The sequence below is a fragment of the Manis javanica genome, chromosome 16 (assembly GCF_040802235.1).
Source record: "Manis javanica isolate MJ-LG chromosome 16, MJ_LKY, whole genome shotgun sequence".
In the NCBI taxonomy this organism is placed as follows: domain Eukaryota; kingdom Metazoa; phylum Chordata; class Mammalia; order Pholidota; family Manidae; genus Manis; species Manis javanica.
The window spans coordinates 44,887,952-44,893,951 of NC_133171.1; positions in this window are offsets into that span (position 1 = coordinate 44,887,952).

Below are 6,000 nucleotides of genomic sequence, written 5' to 3' on the forward strand. Positions count from 1 at the left end.
AACAAGGGTGGGCCTCGGGGCACAGTTGTGGCCAATGAGATGTAAGTGGAGATCAACTAGTGGTTTTCCTGAATAAAAGCAGGGCGGGGATTTTCAGCAGGCAGCATGCTCTGCCCTTCCTTCCTGCCATTTTTCCTGCCTGGAATGTGGAAATGATGATGCTTAGAGGTCCAACAGCCATCTTCTGAGCATGAGGAGGGAAAGCCACATACACAGACTGGAGGGAAAGAAAACTGGAGGCACCTGGGTCATGGAGGGCAGCGTGGACCCCTGACGTCGGTCTCGGGCTGCTGGGAAGAGAACACGCCCTCTTTGGTGAATCCTCTGAGGTCTGGTTTCTGATGCTCGCAGCCTAATAAAATCCTGTCAGTACAAGGACCCACGCATTCTGCAGGGGATGCTATTCCTTAGACACGAGCAGCTTGTGCTCAACAGCCTGTTCATGAGGCTCAACAGGCTATAAGGCTGTAAGATTTTATCGAGTCCCTGGGAAGCAACAAAGGTTGACGTTTCTTTGAAAGAAAAACACAGGCTGCAACCAATCCCAGGTGGACATTCCTGAGAAGGTCCTGCTGAGGCGGGCCCCTCCTTTGCTGGGCTCCTGAAGTAGGTGGGTGTCTTGAAGTAGGATGTCCCGCCCTATGGAACAAGAGTTGAAAAAAATGTGTCTCCCTTTGGGCCTAGCAACTCTGCTTTCAAAACTTTGTTTTAAAATAATAATCAAAGAAATGAACAGCTGTTTGTGTATGAGAACATTCATTTACCATAGTATTTTGTATACCGGTGGAAACTAGGAAAAAATGAAATATCAACAGCAGAGGAATGGCTACATAAATTATGGCACATCCACAGTATACAGTATGATGCAGCTCAGTGAAATCACATGGATGACTGTTTATTAAGGGGGGGTAGTTACTGCTAAAAAATACAAATTACAAGTATGCTCAGTATGGTTCCAATTTTGTCGAAAAGACATGTATATCACCCCCTTCTCCCTGACTCCAGCCCTCTCAGATGCACCCCAGCAATGGCTGCTCTTATCATGCTCAGCTGCCGCTGCTTCCCCCACTAGACCTTGTGGCCTGGAGGGCAGGGGTCATGCCTTTCCCCGCTGGAGCCCCAGGGTCTCTCCCGGCCCCAGGACAAAGCAGGCAGGCAGTAAACGTTTGTGGAATAAATGAATGGGAACTGGCAAAGAAAGATTTGATGCCCATTGCTCTCCTGAGGGTCTGGGTGGACCTTGGCTCCTGTGCTTCCGGTCCTGCTGACCTCGCCCTCTGGCTTTCTGTCAGGCCCTACAACCACCTTCAGGTGGTCTGTGAGGAAGCTCTGGAGTGTGCTGGCTTTGAATGCACAGACCTGGCTGCCTGCAACCCCCACGCCCTCCCTATGCATTCCCCCTGAGGGGCAGAGAGGAGTGGGGTTCAGTTATAATCCTGAAAGTGGATTTCAGCTGCTGCCACCCACTGCCAGCCATGAGGCTGGCATCCCCACACCATTTTGCTGCAGATAGGTGGGGTTCAGGTCCCTGAAGGCAGCACCCAAGGAGCAGCCATCCCATTCTGTGTGGCACAGTAGCTGTGAGTTAACGTGCTGTGAGAGCTCCCACAGGGCTGGGCCCTGCTCTGAGGCTCCCCCTGGATCAGTTCCCTTAGTCCTCTAGCCGGCTGCGAGCTGGGTATTGCCATTACCACTTGCATTTCACAGAGGGGCCAACTCAGACACAGAGAGGTAAAGGAGCCCCTCCCTGGTCACATACCTGGCCAGGGACAGGGGAGGATACCATCCTAGGAAACCTGGTGCCAGAAGCTGAGGCTGAGCCCTTTTGCCCCACTGGGGGGGAGTTATGTGCCTGAGCACCTTTTATGTGCTTGGTACCCTCCTATCAAGCTGTTGTTCTAGAAACTTGAATGGAAGAAAATATGGGTAAAAATGCAAAAAAGACCAAGAATATGGATGGCCAGAGGCTCCTTTCCACACCGCCTTTCCCAGATCAGTCTTGGGGTAGGGGCTAGTCCCATTCTCCCCCTCTGACTCTGGCCTTGTCTTCTCCTCCTTGACCTTCTGGAAACCTTCCTCTTATTCCTAAAGATCCTAGGCTCTCTTTAATGGAACAGCTCTATGGCCAGGGACCAAATGCTTGGGCTGATGGACGTGGGGTGGGCATCTCACCGGTGAGGGAGCAGCAAGGGAGACAGCTGGCAACCGGGGAGATTCGATTACCTGTTTCTTCTCAAAGCCAATCCGCCCACTAACTGTGTTATTCCCCATTATTGGTAGGCTGCCTCCTGGCTGCTGCTTGAGATTTGGTTTGTCTGACTGTTACATCCGTTGGAGCTGGGTGACGGGGGAGCTGGGGCCTGGCCGGGGAGTCCAGAGAAGAGGGAAGAAGAAGCACCGTGGGGACAGGTTGGGGAGCAGGAGGCCAGCCAGGACCAAGTCAGCTCCGGGCAAGGGGTGTCTGGTGAGACATGGGAGAGAAGATAGGGCATGAAAGGTGCTACAGGGGCCTCAAGTGCCAGGCTGAGGAGGCTGGTTTAGATGAGCTCAGTAATAGGGAGCTATGGTAGGCTATTGAGCAGGGGAAGTAACAGGGGAGTATGGTTTTGGAGAAAAGAAGCAAGGGAGTGTGGCAAAAATCAGGTGAGACAAAGATGGTTGGGACCCGTTGTCTGTCCCTCCGAGGAGGGCAGAGGATAGAACCAAGGGCCTGGACTCACTGGGCTCAGACACAGATAAACGGAAAGGAGGGAAGACACAACAGACGCTGTGCTAGATCCACACCAGTGTCAAATTTTATGGGCCTGAAGCAGGCTGAGAGAGCATCTTGTGTATCAACATGGAAGCAGCCGCGTGGTGAGGATGAATCACTGCCAGGCTCACACAGGGGAGTGGAGGTCCAGGCCAGCCTATCTGCTGCCAACACCAATTTCTCCCCACCGAACCACTCTGCCTTCCAGGGCTCAAGAGTCAGGGGCAAGAAATACCCATTGTTCCCCACTCCTCCCTGCACTTGGAGCTCATAACACCACGGTAATAGTCAGCTGGCCACCGCTTACGGAGCACCACACCTCACACTCAGCCTCTCTCGTCGTGGTCAGACCTGGTGATCCTCATCTGAGATGGGAGGAAGTGGAACTCAGAGAGGTCGGTGGCCTGCCCAGACCACACAGCCTGGGCATGCGAGAGGCTGAGCAGGGCTGCAAGCTTTCCTCATTCCCTGCACCACACTGTGCCCCATTCCCAGAGTCTGGCTCCTGTGTTCCCAGACTTACTCTAATCCTGGGATTAGTGAGGAGGGGGAATTGACAGAGCAGCTCAGAGCAAGCTACTCAGCATGGCGACATTCTCTGAGTGTCCCTAGGCCTGCCTGTCTCCTCCCCACCTTTCCTCCCTTTACATCCCAGATCTTCATCTCTCTAGGCCTGGAGCCTGGTGGCCTGGGGGAGAGGGACTATGGACAGGGCTGGGGAGACCCGTGGGGGCAGTGGAGCCAGGCTGCAGCCCTGGGCTTCCCATCCCTGACTGTGCCAAGGAGGGGTATGGTGAGCTGGGGGAAGGAAGGGGGCCCTGCTGACTGGGGAGCATGTCCCTGCAGGATGCCAGGAGTCTCAGAGGAGGACCAGGAATGACTGGGCCTCAGCCCAGCTCTAACTCCTCTCTACACACTCCCTTTCCTAAGGATTTTCTTTCGGAAAAATCTGTTTAATTTTCCTAGCTCAGAGACAATGAATGGAGGGTTTAGGGTAGGGTGAGGCTAGGTGATGGGGGAGGCCTGTGGAGCTTACCTTGGCAAAATACTAGCAAATGGAAAAACCCATTTCTGACATGCCCCCTACCCCAGGAAGGAGCCAGGAATGCAGGCTTTCTAAGCCCCTGACCAGCCACATGATCTAAAGGCTTTGGTTGACTGTCTCAGCTGGTTATTTTGTTGGTCGCATGTTCTCAGAATAAGAGGCCCCAAAGGCAGTAACTGCATGTGTCCAGCACAGGAAATCTCATCTTGGTGAGCGTAATTATTGTGGTGGGATGGACAGTGACGGTGGTGGTCACGGTGGTGGAAGCCATGGTGGGCGTGATGACGGTGGCAGTGTGGTGGTGACGGGGGTGGTCACGGAAACCCTGAAATCATGATGGGGTTTGAGGGGTGGGCTTTGTGACCTGACACGCCTGGGTCCCATCCCAACCCCATCTCTGTCAGTCACTTGGACACGTCAGCCTCTTTGAGTCTCCCTCCCCTGATCTGAAAAATGGGAATAATAAGTGCTATTGGTGGAGTTCCGGGCTCCCTGGGGTGCACACCGACTCCCTCAGTTCTGATCCATCTCTAGGAGCTCTTTGGTCCCTGTGTCTGCCCTGGTTCCTTCCCTTCTGCCCACAAACTTCCTCCAGTAGTTCCCACTGATTCTTCTCTTAATCACCATCTCAATTCCTTCCTTCAGAGCCCCACACATTCTAAACATGTCTATACGCACTGCCTCTGCTTCCCGGCTTCCCGCTCGCTCCCTCAGCCCTTCTCATAGGCTCTGGGTTCCCGACTCCGTAAGGAAGTGCTCTCAGTGAGGCCTCTCCCACATCTCAGCCTCAACTTCTTGGGGGAAATCGGCCCTCCGACCCCTGAGGTTTCAAGAGAGCTTTTCCCCGGGGCATTCAGGACATGTATGTCCTGCCTCCCCACCACTTGGAAGTCACTCTGCCTCTCTCTCCCACCAAAGGTTGGTGCTCCGGTGGCATCCCTCTATCTCTGTATACTCTCCACAGGGTCATTTGTCTCCCCTGCTTCTGAGTCCAGTCGGGGCACAAACAGCTCCCAAATCCATTTCTCTGGCCTATATGATTCCTCAGACCACCCAGCTAGAACCCCGCTTCTGGCCACTGACCTGCTTCCGCTGCTGGACTCTCCAGCATGTTAAAGGAAGGATGTCCAGCGCTGAATTCATTATGCTCTCCCCACGTCTACCTGCTCCCCTGCTCCCTGTCACCCCAGATCAAGCCCTTGACTCCTCATCCCTTTGCTTAAATTTCCGCCTACCCACCAGTCCTGTCAATTTTCCTGGGTTATGGTTCTTTTTAAATGAACACAGAATCTAATTTTATTTTCAATACATGAAACCAGCTCATCATTTAACTTTGCTCCTTTTAAGTTTATTATCCTGATTAACCCTCCTTGGTATTAAAGCTAATATATTATATAAGTCTTAGATTTTTTTTTATGTAGAAAAAAATCTTCCATTATGACAAGCCATAACATGTTAATCTGTGTTTTGTAAACTGTTGCCTTTAAAAAACACCTTTTTAGCACTGCTGCAAATGTCTCAGAAACTTCCTACACACCACTGTGCTTGCTTTCAGAAACAGCAGATTAGGTAATGTGGATTAATCTTCTTCCTAAAGGCAACTAAGAAAGCTATAGATTTAAAAAAAATTAGAAATGAAAACAAAAAACAACAAATTTTTTGAAGCGTCCGAGTGATGACAAATAAAATAAATAAGAGTGGAGTTTATTGGGCTAGGATATGGGGTGGACCAAGACTAGGGAGGGAAGCCTGGCTTTGGAAATACTTTTCCTTTGGGAATGATGGAAGCAGCTGAGAGGTTGAAAGCTTGATCAGGGCTTTTGAGGGTTTCCTGGGATAAGAGACATGGCCCATCAAGAGGAGCATATGGCTATACTTCTGTGCTTTGGGTTGGGGTCCCAAAGGGCTGCACCTGAGGAGTGAGGCTGAGCCAGAGCTAGACAGGTTCTCGCAGGGTCTGCAGCTCAGCTGTGACTCATCCAAACTCCTGAAGCTGGATTAAAGTGACCCAATGTTGCTAGTGCCCTCAGGCTCCTGTAAATCCTCTGGAAGAAGATATCATCCTGGTGTTAATTTCTAAAAATGATTTTGCAACTACAACATCCAGGGCATACACATATAAAAAACACCCTTCCCCCTCCCCCACCAATCCCTCAAAAACAAAAAACAGACACATGATGAGACAAGATAACATGAGCAAATC